Source organism: Peromyscus maniculatus, chromosome 12, assembly GCF_049852395.1.
Source record: "Peromyscus maniculatus bairdii isolate BWxNUB_F1_BW_parent chromosome 12, HU_Pman_BW_mat_3.1, whole genome shotgun sequence".
Classification (NCBI taxonomy): Eukaryota; Metazoa; Chordata; class Mammalia; order Rodentia; family Cricetidae; genus Peromyscus; species Peromyscus maniculatus.
In genome coordinates, this window is record NC_134863.1 from 59,331,151 (window position 1) to 59,348,073 (window position 16,923).

Sequence of the window (16,923 nt, forward strand, 5' to 3'; positions counted from 1 at the left end):
TGGCCTATTTGGAGGAAATAGGTTAAACTGGACATGTATCATTTTGCCTATATTGTACCATGCAGTCTCTCTCATCCCTCCTCCCACTCCCCTCTGCCTTCCCTGCCCCCATCAAGACCTATTCCTCATCCCCTCATCCAACAGGGAAGTTCTCCCGTTGGGGGACAACTAAGCCTGGTACATACAGTTGAGGCAGGACCAAGAACCTCCCTGATTCATCAGGGATGAGCAAGGTGTCAAACCATCCAGAAAGCCAGCTCATGCACCAGGAATAGATCTTGATCACACTGCCAGGGGCCCCTCATTTCTTAACAATTTCTTTTCAAATGACCCTTTAATCATTCTTTTCCATCCTACTCTGGAGTTTAAATATATCTTATATGGTTTTTATTTGCATATTTCAGAATTAGACTTGAATATTCCCCAACAATTGGTTCTGCCTATTTATCTTCAAGTTTACTAAATTCTTCATTTACCATTCTTAAGATCTTGTGTTTAAATTTTTGAGTGTTTAACATTTTAATATTTGGGGAATTTTCTGATCTCAGTTATTTGAAATAAGCACATTAGGTCCTAAATTTTCCTCTAAATAAAAAATATTAATTGAAAAACTTGATGAGTTACACTATAATTATAAAAAGAAGAATAGATTGATTCTAAAAGACTTGATGTAAGATACTAAGAAGTTGAATAAAATAACCAAAAGGTAAGAACATTTGTGAAGAAAGTGATAGTCATATAAGTAATAAATGTATTGTAAGCTTTCTGAATGGAAATTTCCACAAATTTGTGCTAGTGTAGAGTAGAAAATCACATAAACATGGGCAAAACACTAAAAAAAGAGATATATGGATTTGTATAGTCAGGGAGAAAAGTCACATATTATGGGGGCTGGAGAGATGGCTCAGAGATTAAGAGCACTGGCTGTTCTCCCAGGAGATCTGGGTTCAATTCCCAGAACCCACATGGCAGCTTACAACTGCTTGTAACTCCATCTCTAGTGGATCTGACACTCACACAGACATACCTGATGACAAAATACAAATGCACCTAAAATTTAAAAAAAATCACATATTATAACATAGGAATGAGAAGAATAATTAGCATTTGTAAAATTTTAGAGTAGTAAGTTCCAGTTTCAATAAATGAATGTTTAATCCATAATCATTATCCTTATTCCCATGAAATATTTACTTCTATATAAATACTGTAATAGCACCAGTCACAGCAAACTTTTAAAATAAAATACATCAAACAGAAAATTAAATACTGAGAAATATAAAACAGAAGAAATGCATATGAGTCAAGATGTCTGAAAGCAATACAGATGGATATAAGGAATAACTATAAAATAAAGAGAAAATATATAACATACTTTTGTCAAACATATGTTTAAAGTTTAAATGAATAGAGACAACACTAACAATATGATTCGGTATTATATAAAATATCTGAGCAGTTTATAAAGAAGAACCATTATTAAAATTTTCTGAAAGTCTAAAATTGTAAAGTTATACAATGAATTGTACATTTGTAAATGATAAACTGTAAATTTATACCATGAAAAGATTTAAAGCAGAAAAGATAGATGAAAAGAAAAAATGCCACAATTTGCACTGGATAGAGAGAAAACTGAAAGGAAGTGATGTTGGTGAAGAATACTAGGGACAGGATTTAATGATGTGTTAGAAAAATAGGGGACACTACAAGGAAAAGTATAAGGTACATCATAATAACAGCTGGAAGTGGATTTATTTTCAACTTTAAAAAAATTAAGCATGATGCTGGGCGTTAGGGGCTCACGCCTTTAATCCCAGCACTCGGAGGCAGAGTCAAGTGGATCTCTGTGAGTTTGAGGCCAACCTGGGCTACAGAGTGAGTTCCGGAATAGGATCCAAAGGTACACAGAGAAACCCTGTCTCAAAAAAAAAAAAAAAAAAAAAATTAAGCATGAGGGAATAAGGAAGAAAGGAACAAATAAAACAAAAAAGTCTATAAAATATATAACTTATAGTACATGTGAATAGATGCTATTCAGTAAAAAATGTTTTAATTAAAAAAATAGATAAAAAATTAGTACTTTTCTAAGAAACCAAATACATATATTTGGGTTTTCGAGACAGGGTTTCGCTGTGTAGCTTTGCGCCTTTCCTGGAACTCACTTTGGAGACCAAGCTGGCCTCAAACTCACAGAGATCCACTTGACTCTGCCTCCCAAGTGCTGGGATTAAAGGCGTGCGCCGCCGCCGCCGCCGCCGCCGCCGCCGCCGCCGCCGCCGCCGCCGCCGCCACCACCCGGCGAAACCAAATATATTAACAGGATAAAATAAGTATATCAACAAAAGTAGGTAGAAGAGATGTAAGAGAAATAGAATTTCAGAAAAGAGGTAGGTAGCAAACAATGACAGATAAAAATAAATTTCATCTTAAATTTTAGTAAACCAAAAGAAATGACATAGCTTGAAAGTAATATTTCATGAAGATATGATGAGTTATATTCTCAAAATAAAAATATTATACAAATGAAATATCCCAACCATATAAAGTTGGAATTAGCAATAAATGAAATTAGTAATGAATAATTTTTAAATCTTTTGATGGGAAACAAAATAAGGTTCCTCAATGTAAACATAATCTAATGATATAGACAGACAAGGTGAAATGGAGTTTAAATTTTGTTAAGTGTTAACAGATGCATGTCTAGATGAAATCATTAAAGAAGAAAGGAAAGGATGAGAATGAAAGAAGTCCTAAAAGTAAGGGGCAAGATAAAGTAATGAAAATCATGGAAAATTTAAGTTGGATTATCCATCTAAGTCCCTTTATGTCAGTGCATTGGAAGAACAGGAGATTCTTTGAAAAGTTTCCTATATAAAGATATTTTTATTACAGAATATATCCACAGTACATGAGGAAAAGCATCAAGAGAAAACATAATTTTGGTGTCTAACCTCAGGACAGTTTTATTTTATTAATATATGTGACAATAATGCCACAGGGAAATCCTTGGAACTACAGTGAAGTGTAAAGGGTCTTCAGCATATAGAACTTCAGTATATAAAGTATATAGGTCTTCAGAATATATATTGATGGGCATTAGTCAAAATCACAGTGAAGTTTGGGCAGAAGACAGCAGGTGTCTATCATTTTGTCCAATAATGGAAGAATTGTACTATCGTAAATTGAGCATAGGAAAAACAAATAATGAGCAGGAAGTGTTGAGGGATGGTACAAAATGTTCAGATTTTCTAATTCATAATTCTAGGATGTAATTTGAAAAATCATACATGGACATACATATGAATGTAAAGAGAATTAAGAGAAAGGAAAAATAGGTTAAGTGAAAGGAAAAAGTAAGTTTGAACAAGCAAAAAAAAGTAATCAACAAAACAAAAATAAAGGTTTTTGAAACAAAACAACTACAAAAATATGACATAATCATGACTTTTACTTTATTATTAGAAACAGCAATTTTCATAAAAGATGGATCTCTAGAAATCCACATTTTGTATGAAATGTGTTTTCAAAATTCAAATCACTGACTACAATGAAAGTAATAAAATAGTTAATTCCTTATAATTGAAAGAAAGAAACAAGAGAGAAGAAAAGATAAAAAAAAGAATAGGAGAGAAATGAAAAACAAACATACAAAAAGAACGGAGGGAAATGGAAGGAGAGGAGAATAAAGGTGAGTGTATGGGGGAAAGAAAAGAGGGACAGGGGAAGAAGGGAGGAAGAACAGAGGGTCAGGGAAATGGCAATATTGACTCAATTTTGCAGGAAATTTTTCACAAAGAGCTTGTGATTGAAAAAGGCATCAATTTTAATTAAGAATAAAATTGATCATCAGATCTTTAGAAAAATAACAGAACCTCCTGAGATATATTCCAGTAAATAGGAATATGTCTGTAAAGCTACAGAACTACTTCTTTAGTTGAAATGTGTCCACTTAAAGTTCATACTTAGAACCATACTTCAGGTCAAAAAGTGAGAACCATGAGAAACAGCACCGGGACCATTATCGTGAGGATGTTACTGAATTCACATGGATGTAGTTTGCTGAAAATGCAGTTTCTAAAATATCCCTTGTCCTTGCTCTGTTGCTCTTCCACTGTTCCTACATGAGTTATTACATCAAGAGCACCTATGTCAGCCATGTTTGCTGTGACAGTTGTTATGGCAGCTTCTAGGCTCTTAGACTTGTCTTTTATAAGACTTTCAATTTTAAGTCAAATCTAAATTTTTAATAAATAGATCAGAATCATTAATCCTCCTTCCATGGTGTTTGGATGATAGTTGAGTATCATTGTCCATAGATTAAATCAACATTCTTTGTGTGTGTGTGTGTGTGTGTGTGTGTGTGTGTGTGTGTGTGTATGTGTGTGGTTTTTCGAGATAGGGTTTCTCTGTGTAGCTTTGCGCCTTTCCTGGAACTCACTCTGTAGACCAGGCTGGCCTCGAACTCATAGAGATCTCCCTGACTCTGCCTCCCGGGTGCTGGGATTAAAGACATGTGCAACCACTGCCCGGTGAACATTCATTTTTTAAAAGAATATTAATATTTACTCTGAAAATTTCAGACATGCATACAAGATGCCTTCTTCATATCTACATTTTCTCACCCCTCCCACTTTTCCTGCCCTCCCAACATGGCCTCCCTCATCTTTCTGTCTCTAAAAATTATATATATATATATATATATATATATATATATATATATATATATATATATAATTACATTAGTGATTATTAGCAATAGTGATTTTGGAGGATCCAGATAGAGAGACTTAGGAAGAGATTGGAAGGGGCTTACAGGGATTCATGGACCTTTTAAAAATAAAAAGTGTGGAGAAAGAGAGGGTCAGATGAGGGTTCCTCCACTACTCTGGATCTATCAGGATTTTACCTCAATATCTTGACTGCAGAGTTTTTATTGTTAATAGAACAATTTAAATAAATGCATCATTTGGCACCCAACATGAGGCACAAAATCATGCTAGCCCACTGGGGCTTCAGCAGCTGCCACTGAACACACTGTTTCTGCATGCCTTTGCAGCCTCAGGACCAGCTCTGAGCATTACTAGCCAGCCACTGCATACCCCAGCCCCAAACACCTCCCGCCTCCTGCCACAGCCCCAAATGCTGCAGTCACAGCATCCTTCTGCTGGCTCTGACATTCAGGCAGCCCATGCTTTCACACATGACATCCTAGCCCAGTCCCCCTGCATCTACTTCTGAGCAGCACCCTACCCCTCCCTGCATTTGTGAGTAGATGCAGATGCCCCTGGCCTCACTTGTGTGTCCAAGCACACCAGCCCAGCTGCTGAGACATCCCACCTCCACCCTCATAGCTGAGTGCAGCAGCAGCTAGCTCGTCCCACACAGCTTCGCTGCTGCCACTACCAATGCCAGCTCCATTGTGGACAAACTGAAAATTAGGCGGAATTGATGAGACACCTGGAAAGGACTTAGGGAGGGAGTAAATTGAGTCTTTCTCCCATTGAGAATGGGGAATATTACAATACAGGAAGTTAGGACTCAGTATGGTGTCATCATGAATGACTTGAAAATGGAAAAATGAAATGAAAGGATGTCCAATTTAGCTGGGATTGACATGTCGATCATAATTTTATAATTTGGGCAGTTTATATTTTATCCTCAAAAATGGTGTGATAACTGTGCCAAATACGAAAATTTGACTGATAAGACACAAGCCTTAGAAAGACTTAATATTGATATGATACAAAGTCCTATTAATGAAACGAAGAAGAATATTTACACAAAGACAGAGAAATTTAGACCAGAACCAAATGCACCACTGTATGATGAAACTGAAGATGAGTGGCTCAAAATTATTTAAAAAACACAACCTTAGTTTATCCAATTACTATACTAGAACAACCAGTAGATGATAGACATCCCAGAGATTATGCAGAAGTTAAATGGAATCCTGAATGCAAGATCTGAGGAAATTTAAGGAAGCATTTATTTCATATGATATGCCTTTACCCTATGCGAAGCAGATGTTAAATTCATGGGCATTATCCCACCAAACTGCAAAGATATTGCTACAACAATATTGGAAGCTGGTCCACAGTTACAATAGAAAACAGGGTGGAAAGAGGAAACTAGGGCCATAGAACAATGAAGTAGGGCTATAGGTAATGATATTTCCCAAGAAGGCCCATATGCTGAACTCTGAAGACAGTATGAATTTGATTATAACATCTTAGCTTTATGTCCTGTAGCAGCTTTGAATTCTTGAGACAAGGTTGAAAAATTAGAAAAGAGTGCTAAGTAATTTATTAAAATTTTAGGATGTCTGAAAGAAGCCTTCACTGAATTTTTGCAAAGATTGACTTCACCTGTAAATGGAATAATATCAAACTCAGATGTTAGACAAATATTAATTGGATCTTAGACTTTGGAAAGTGCTAATTCATAATACAAAAGGTTTATTAGGCCTTTAAAGGCAAGATCAGCACCCATAGATGATAGATGTGAAATACAAATGATATTGGATCTCACGGTTATGATGCTATTTTGATAGGAGAAGTGATTCATAAAAATTTTAAGAAAAGCCAGGCTGTGGTGGTGTACACTTTAATCCCAGCACTCAGAGGGGAGCCAGGTGGATCTCTGTGAGTTTGAGGCCAGCCTGGTCTACAGAATGAGTTTCAGGACAAACACCAAAACAACACAGAGAAACCCTGTCTTGAAAACAAACAAAAAAATTAAGAAAAATCAAAATATCAGATCATCAGATGTTTTGATTGTGGTAAAGAAGGTCATCTGAAAAGGGATTATAGACCAGGAATTCCTAAAATCAATGTTTTGTCTAGAGGTAAACCAAACAGAATGTCCCAGCCTTCTGGTGTATGCAGAAGGTCTGACAAAATCCACCATTGTACTAATGAATGTAGATCAACAAGGGACAGGCAATGTCACCGTTTGCCATTGGGAAATTCCTTAGGGGACCTCTTGACATCCCCAATATCAAATTAATTCAACCATTCCCTGTCAGCTTTAGAGGTTTTACTCATTTACAGAGCAATTAAAATTCTTAATGCCGGTTGTTAAAAAACCATACTGCTCAAGCTGGAGAGATGGCTCAGAGGTTAAGAGCACTGACTGCTCCTCTGGAGGTCCTGATTTCAATTTCCTGCAACCACATGATAACTCACATCTATAATGAACTATAATGCCTTCTTCTGGCATGCAGATATAAATGCAGGCAGAACACTGTATATGTAATAAAAAATTTTAACTAAAAAAGTCAAAAAACAAAACAAAAATAATACTTCTCTGAATGACAAAATAGCTTCATTATATAAAACAAAATTTTAAGCACACACTATAAAACAAGTATTTTGGCAAATTCTATAAGTGATCAAAGATCAAAGAAAAAATATGAATAAATGATACTGTAACTGAATGTTTGGTTGATACAGGTGCAGAAGTAACTGTAACACAAACTTTACATGGTCTTATTAATAAAAAACCCAAAGCCAGATATTGGGGTGAATGCTGAAAGAACAAAGAGACAGAAAAAGCCACAGCCAACCTGACCTCGCAAACTCCTCTCAGCCAATCCTGTTTCCTCAGACTGAAAGACTCTGAGTCCTCACCCCTGAAGGTCTCAATTGAACTGCTTAAAAGCCTAGACTTCCTGGTCCTCACATCTTATATACTTTTCTGCTTCCTGCCATCACTTCCTGGGATTAAAGCCATGTTTCCTTCCCAAGCAAAGACATGAGATTTCAAGTGCTGAGATTAAAAGTGTGTGCCACCATGCCTGGCTCTGTTCCCAGTGTGGCCTTGAACTCACAGAGATCCAGATGAATCTCTGCCTCCTGAGTGATAGGATTAAAGGCCTGTGTGCCACAACTGTCTGGCCTTTTTGTCTAATCTAGTGGCTATTCTGGTCTCTCACCCCCAGGTAAGTTTATTAGGGTACACAATATATCAGCCACAAGTAACAATAATTTTACTAAAATCTTGACATCCAGATTGGCCTCTTCAGGAGATAAATATTCAGCTACTGAGGAGTGGAACATTATCTCAGATAAAAGAAAGTAACAAGGTAAATCAAATGTGATGGCTAGAAGGACAGATAGGAAAATTAAAGCCATATGTGACCAACATAGCAATGAATTTATGGGGATGTGATTTGTTGCAGCAATGGAGAACACAGATTGACATTCCACCAATATTGGTGAAATTATTAAGGCCACTCCACTTAGTTAAAAGGGAGGTTTATTTTGTGGGGTAACTTACAATTGAAGGGATAGGTAGCAGGGTCTGGGAAAGGTGTAGTGTAGTCTGGCAGTATTCTCTGGAGAACTCTGCTCCGTCTTCCTCCAGTGTCCAGGGTCCAGGAACCAAGCTCCAGCCTATCCAGATCCCGGGTCATCAACGGTCCTCTCTCGGCTCCGCCTTGTAGGCATGACAGTTACCAAAGCCTCAATAGGGGTGGTCCTTCCAGATCAAAGCTGGAAAGGCTACCCACTACACACCAATCTCAGAAATAAACCATAAAATAAAGAATGCTTTATTTTATATGGGAGAAATACTAAAATGTATTATCAAGAACAGTTACTAACCTTTCAGTTTATACATAAGCAGGGCACAACAGCTGGTGATCTTTCAAAGGTAGGTACATCCCTAACTTTAATAGAGAGTGGTAACATATTTGAGAGCTATTAATAAGGTGATCCAGCCAATTAGCTCTTTACAAACTGGAATATTCTTGCCTTCTTTATTATCTAAAGGGTGGTCTCTTATAGTGATTAATATAAAAGACTACTTTTTTTTTACTATACCTTTACAAGAAGAGGATAGAGAAAAATTTGACGTCCATCCTTTTAAAAGGTATCAGTGAAAAGTTCTTCCATAAAAAATGTTAAACAGGCCCACTTTGTATAAATAATTTGTTTAACAGTCACTGGAAATAATTTGTAAACAGTTTCCTCAATCTATAATTCACCATTATTTAGATGATATCTTCCTAGCTAATTCAGATACAGATATTTTAGAAAAATGTTAATGAATTAAATATAATTTTGCCTTTTTGGAGATTATAAATTTTCCCTAAAAATAAAGAGATTCTATTAATTAACTGGGATATATGATAGGTTTAGAGAAAATTTAAACATAGAAAGCTTAAATAAAGAAAGATCAATTACAAACTCTTAATGATTTTCAACAACTGATGGGAGATATTAACTGGCTATGGCCCACAATTGGATTAACAACTCAAGAAATCTCTAATTTATTTCAAACCTTGCAAGGTCATAAGGTGCTGAGAGCTGCTGGTAGCAATGGCTTTACCAGAGGCCACAAGAATTCGCAGCAGATGGTAATTGATAATTCAGGTGTCAACTCACCAGATAAATAACACTCTGATGGAGGAACCTCTTCAAGCAAGGATTATGAGACCATAGCCTGTGAATGACTGATTGTTTCTGTCTGTAATACTCTTGTGTGCTACCATAATTCTCCCTTTAACCAGCTATGGGACTCTTCCCACTGCACATTTTTAGTGTGTTGTCTACTTATTGGGCACAGTTACTCCTGTGTATGGATAGAGGGATAAATTTTTCTTATACTGTATAATTCTGTGAATGAAATATAGCCTCATAGCCAGGCCTTTGTTCCACAAAACCTGAGAAACTTAGAAGTCGGTTTTATATCATTAGCTAGCTGACAAGACAATTACATACAATTAGCTGATTTAAAACTTCAGAGAAAATTCAAACTAGACTGAGTGTCTCAATGAAGGAATTGTAAGTTAAACCTTCACCAATAATGCACAAAGACAGAGTGGCAGGTGTCTAATCTGTTGAACCAAAGATTTTAGACACAAAGTGGTCTAAAATACTATGGTTGTCTCTCTTGCCAGGTCTGTTTGATAACACAGACCAGTGGCTACTTCCCACATAAATTACTTAGCAATTAACTTGCTGTATGAACTTCTAATCTCATCTTAAGATACAAAACTCAAGGCTCAGCTCACTGTTTATTGTTAAGTCCAAAAATTTAGGTGGATGACAGAAAAAAATCAATTAACCAATTAACCAGGTCCAGAGAGAAACAGCTTTACAATCCATGAAAAAAACATCTGAAAAGGTTCACAATTAACCAGGTCTACAGAGGATTATCTGTCCTCACAAGACTGAATGAAATGTTAGAAGTTTCCCTCATAATCTGAGGTTGCGTACATGCTAGAGAAGGTATTCTCAGGCTTGGCATGCTTTTCAGTGTCCCTGCTAGTTGAGAAGTCCCTGAACATTGGGGGCCGTGTGCCCTGCCACTTGTTTTATAGTTTGCCTCCTGTGGGTTGCCATGGTTACAGACAACCTGCCTGGGGACACGCCCAGCTGTGCTCCAGCGCATTTCTGTTAGAGCTTCAAGAGAAACTGACACCTTCACATTGTGTTAATCTAGTCTACAATGTTAGTTACATTTCAGAAGTATAGGTTGGTATACAACATCTTCTTCTTTGACATCTCTATAGTTCAGCTTTTTTTCTTTGTAACCCTTTATAGTCTATCCCCTTAGGAGATAGTGTTACAGAAAAACAAAAAAAACAAAACAAAAAAAAAAAAAACAACTTTACCACCACAGCTGCAGATGCCCACTAATTAGAAAGCTGGCAAATTTATTTTGCATGTGTTCCTTATCATTTACTCAAGGAATGAAATGTGACCCACAGGTGTAGCCTCTGTAACCTTTTTTATTCCCAAAAGTATGATGTTGAATGTGTATATAAGTTTCATAGAACAAAGGAGCTAGAGGACTGGAGCTGGAAAAAATAAAGTGAATGACCCTCAGCACATGTGTGACTCTTATTCCCTCAGATAGATAAGAATTATTTCTAAGTCCTATTACTCCGAAGGGATTCTTTTTATTACCCTGGATGCAGTCCTGGGAGCTGGTCTCTCAGGCTGCAATAATAAGGAATTAAATAGTCCAAGAAAATTATCAGCTGAGCCTGAGATAAAATTGGCTCTGGTAGAAAAGAAATTACAGGATGCACATGTGGATCACTTGGATACAGAGCTTGATTATATTCTGGTTGTTTTGCCTTCTACACATTCTCCCAAAGAAATTCTTATGCAGAGACAAAATATTATTTTAGAATTAATATTTTTTGCCATACATAAAGAGTAAGAAAATTAAAGACCTGTGTAGAAAAGTTTTCTGAATTGATTCTGAAAGGAAAATTGAGACTTCATCAATTAGCAGGAATAAAGACAGAAAAAATTATTGTACTTTTTACTGATGTTGAAATATCCACATTATGGAAAGAGAATGGACATTGACAAAGAGCTTGCAGTAATTTTGGGGGAGAAATGAGCAACAAATGCTAGAGACTTCAGTTTATAAAAAGAAATAATTGGATCCTTCCTCACATGGTATGAGAAACACAATTTCTGTAGCACCTACACTTTATACTTATACAAATAAATCAGGAAAAGGAGGTTGTAAGTCAAGAAACTTAAGTAATGTAGCTCAAACTCTTATGATCCTGTCCAAAAATCAAAATTATGTTCTATTCTCATGGTATTATTAGATTTTCCAGAACTTAATATAGTTACTGACTCTCAATATGCAAAAAGAGTTGTTTGACATATTGAAACTGCTGAACTTATTACAGATGTTTCAGAATTAACATTGTATTTTATTCAATTACAGAAAGCAATCAGAAATAGATCATTCATTATATATAACACATATCAGATGATGTATGGATCTACCAGGCCCTTTAGCCCAAGGTGATGATGAAATTAATCAGCTATTGGTAGGAAATGTGGTAGAAGCCTCAGAATTATATAAAGCACAATGTTAATAGCAAAGGTTTGAAGAATTTCTATTACTTAGCAACAAGCCATGGAAATTATAAAGAAATATCCTAATTGTTTTTCTGTATAGCCAAACTCCATTACCTGCAGAAAGTAACCCGAAGGTTACTCAAAGAAGTAAAATTCGGCCAATGAATGTGTTTCATTTTGCAGAGTTTGGAAAATTAAAGTATGTGCACCATACCATAGATACCTATTCAGGATTTCAATGGGCTGATTCTGTAATTATACATTTATTAGAAGTTATAGCCATTATGGGAATACATGTACAAATTAAGAGTGACAATGATCCTGCAAAAATATCCAATAAAATAAGTTTTTTGCTTATTACAATATCAAGCATATCACAAAAATAACATACAATTCCACAGTACAAGCAGTTATAGGAAGATCTAATCACACTTTCAAAAATCTGCTTAATAAACAGGAAGAGGTAATAAAACACCCCAAAAATAGATTACACAGTGCTTTATTAACTTTAAAAATTTTAAATACTAATGAGAAAGGGATGGCAGCTGCAGAGAGACATTGGAAAATAGAAAAACTAATAAGTTAAATCATTCTATTTATTTTAAAGATGTATTGACTTCAGAATAAAAATCAGGATATGTGTTACGTTGGAGAAGAGGTCTTGCTATTATTTCCACAGAAGAATAAAAGATGTGAATACCATCAAGATTAGTAAAGATTAGATTTGAACATGAGAAGCTTCTTGATAAAGAGAGGCATTGTTCATTAAAGAGTGTGGACATACAATCTACATTAATTTATAATGACTCTCATTTGATCATGTATAACCTGAAAAAAAGGGAATTATCCATAGTAGGGTTAGGCAGGTTTTTCTTTTCCTTTCAAGGAGAATAAAAGCATCCAATTTAAGAATCTGAAGACCACTAGAAAAATGTGACATGTGAAAAAGAGGATAAATCATGAGAAAATGTCCCAAGAAAAAGAGTAAATTGGCCTAACTGAATAGCATACTTCCAACAGTTTAGATTTTCATAAAATCTTTCCAATTTTTTTTAATGTTCTTTACAGATGTATAAGGAAAATGGTCTTTATGCAGTCCCAATTCAATTAAAAATTAAAGTTGCCTTTGGAGTTGGAGCATTTCTGGCTCCTTCTCTAAACCCAAGCATAATTGTTAAAGTGAAATCTAAAATCTCTGTCTCATAGCAGAAGAGCCACCTGGGATGGGACAGAAGAAAACTGAAATTAAGGAATTATTCTATTGTCATTATTCCCATAATCCTCTGGTTTTATTTTAACTCTTTAAAATGTTTCTTAAGGTATAAATATTATCTCAAAAATTATAATATTATAATTATATTTAAACTTTCTGCTCTCATATTAATGGTCATATAGATTAGTAGTTCTATAAATAAGCTACACCTAGATTCCTGTATTCGATTTCAAGCTTTTTCTGAAGCAGGTAACTAGGAACTAAATTTATGTACCTGGATGTATTTAACATATTGTGGTCCTTAAATCTCTCAAAGATCTGATGCATATGATATTTAAAAATTTTAAGTTTTCGGCAGTGAACTGTAACCATTGCTGGCAGTACCTTCTGCAAGAAGATGATGATGGGACCCTGCAATGATGAAGCCACGTGAATTGTGGAAATGCCAATAGGCTGATTAACACCACCAAAAGATCAGCTTTGAACTACAAACTACTCAGGATAACTTCAAAGATCTTAGCTAAGATGCTCCAGCTTCATAGACTGCTTCTGTCAGGACCTAAGATAAGCCCTGCACTTTCCCATCACATCTAGACTAGTCAATAACTAGCTCTCCCAGGACCTGACCACTATGTAAATTTGCTCAGTGACCTCTGAAAATGCCATTGTTCCAGAAAGCAGAAAGTAATTTTCAGAAGACGACTCCTCACACTTACAAGTGTTGGGGTGGGTGTTTTGTGTGTTGTTTGTTTATCAGTGGGTTATGGAAATTTATCATTCATTTAGAGGAATGGTTGCAAGTTGTTAACTGCTCATGGTCAGGGAGGAAACTAAACAAAGGAGATTAGAATCAGAAATCTTGCTCAGAAAAGAAAAAAATGTGGGATATAGGAATGATAGGATAAAAGAGTAGATTATTGAATCTTTTAAACTAAAAAGCAACTATTAATCTCAAATATCTTAAATTAACCCATTTCTATAAATCTATACCTTGCCATGTTGCTTGTGGCTTAACCGTGTCTTTACATGTTGCTTGTCCTGGCGGTGGCTGCAGTGTCTCTCTCCCCTTGTTTCTGTTTCCCCAATTCTCCTCTCTCCTTGTCCTGCCTATACTTCATGTCTGGTCACTGGCCATCAGTGTTTTATTTATATAGAGCTATATCCACAGCAGTTCTGAAATATTGTATATTGACACAAATTTAATGATATTTCTGTTAGAGCATACTGTATATAGGTTTCTACTCTTGTTCTTAAATCTTTTTATATTGGTACAAGTTTAAGGTTATTTTTGTTTTAACAATATATATATATATATAACATATATAAATATATAATATATATTTCTGCTTTTGTTTAAGGTATTGCACCTATGAAGCTCATTTAAATATGTAAAGTTCTAGTCCTTGAAAGCTATTATTACAAACTATTTCAGATAATTAAGAAATGCAGTTTAGTAGTTAGATATCTGTAACAATCAAATTGGTAGGCATGTTAGGTATGTTTTCAAGGTCAAATAGAGATATATTTTAAATACATAGATGGTCTTCAAACACTTCAGAGACCTACAGAATATGGCATTTATGATGTTTTTTAAAAAAAGGATTTTTTTGACAGTGAGACACATCTGTTCCTTGCAAGACCAATTCATTTCAAAAAAGGATAAAAGGCATTGAAGAACCTCCACATGGAGTTTGCTTTCACTATGGCCAAGTTAGCCACTGGGTAAGAAACTGACCTTGTTTCAACAGAAAAGTATTCTGTCCAAATTGGACAAGCAGGACACAAAAAAAGGCATCTGCCCAACTTTGCCAAAACAAGGTAGAACAGTCTATCTATATTCTGGATTGATAGAAAAGTTTGTTAGATATCTTAGTCCTGTAGGCAAGATGGATGCCCTAATTTCACAGAAGTACCTCATGTGAAAGACCAGGCAGCCAGATGTCTTTGTCATTTCAATAGTTTTGAAAAGTGGTTTGACTGTACTTCCGGTTTACTCAGGTAATATTTTTCCCTTCTAGGGTCCATAATACTATAATAGTACTATAATACTACATATTTATTGTTGTATAGTATTCTTATATTATTAAAATAACTATAATCCTAGATAGTTATACCATTTTATTTATTACCAAACTCAGAAAAGAAACTTTCAAAGAGATGTGAAGTTTATAAAGTTAAGAGACATAAAAGCTTAAGTTGTGTTTATCTAAGAAAGTATTTTAAAATCTAAAAAGATACCCTTAGGATGGAAATACAAATTATGATAGAAAGTGGCTGAGGCATTAAACTTGGACTCATTGAGATAGAATATATAATAATGTCTCCAAATTTATAAAATACAAGTATACTTGATATTGTGAACATAATTCTTACGTGGTAATTGTTCTTATTCTATACAGTTTTCCTTCTTAGAGTTAAAACTTTTCCTTTTTATTTAGACAAAAAGCAGAAAATGTTATGGGATATCAGTTCACACTGTAACACTTTGAGACTGCTAATAAAGTTAACCTTGAATCAGGAGGTAGAGTAAAAGATTGACTGACTGGAATTAGCCATAGAGATTTTGGAGGACCGAGAGAGAAGCACAGGAAGAGATAGGGAGGAGCTTGAGAGAATCACAAACCTTTCTGATCTTGGAAGTGTGGAGAGAGAGGGTCAGCAGTTTGTTCCTCTGCTGAACTTTGGATAGATAAGGTTTTTACCCCAATATCTGACTCCAGAGTTTTTTATTGTTAATAGAACAATTTAAGTAAACACATCAAACCTGGCTCATAGGAATTCATAGTGTCTGAACAAACAATCAAGGAGCTTGCATGGGACTAATCTAGGCCCTCTACATATATGTGACAGTTGCGTATCTTGGTCTACTTATGCGGCCCCTAGCAATAGGAGCAGGGACTGTTGTCCTTAATGCTTTGGCTGGTGCTTGCAAACCTATTCCTCATACTGGATTGCCTAACCTAGCCTTAATACGAGGGCAGGTGTTTAGGTTTACCACAGTTTATATGACGTGTTTTGATGATACCCATGGGATGCCTGCCCTATTCTGAACATAATCAGAGGGAAGTGGATTGGGGGGCAGTGGGAAGATGGGGAGTGGGAATAGGAGGAGAGGAGGGAGGGGAAACTGTTGTAGGAATGTAATATGAAAAATTATATATAAAAACATAATTATATATACTTATGTATTATAACTATATATCTATGTATTATGATTACATAACACACACACACACACACACACACACACACACACACAATTCCACTTAGTCCAATTAGTGATGCCTATATAGACATGGGTGTATGACCATCCACTTGACAGTGAATAACACACCTGCACTTGTACCTGTGAAGAAAAATAATTCTCTCTCCATCCCAGAAGCCATAAACTGTCAACAATTCTCTGAAGCTGAGATCTCATGTACCCCTCCCCTATTCTTATTTGGATGTTTATGTATTGATGATCAGCATGACTTTTTCAGATTATCACAGCTGCTGTTGTCACGTCAAAACATTCTTCTCTGTCCTCTAACACTGACATTCCTTCCACTCCCTCTTGCAGGGTATTTCCTGAGTCTTTTGAGGCTTCTTACAGCGATCTAGATTTAGGACACAAGGTTAAATACTTGCCTTATGTGATGGAAGAAGGAGCCAAGTGAATCCATTGGCTGCTTGTTGCTGAGTGTATGGTCATCTACCCCAGACCATACCCAAGTTGATCCATAGTTCCACCAGATTTCATTGTTTTCATACGCATAGACAATACATTTCTAATAATCAATTGAAAGAAGAAAAAGAAAGGAACACAATCCAAGAAATCACAATATGGTCCTTATGAACAAGAGAGGGGGATTTTTTTAGTAAATTGCCTCTAGG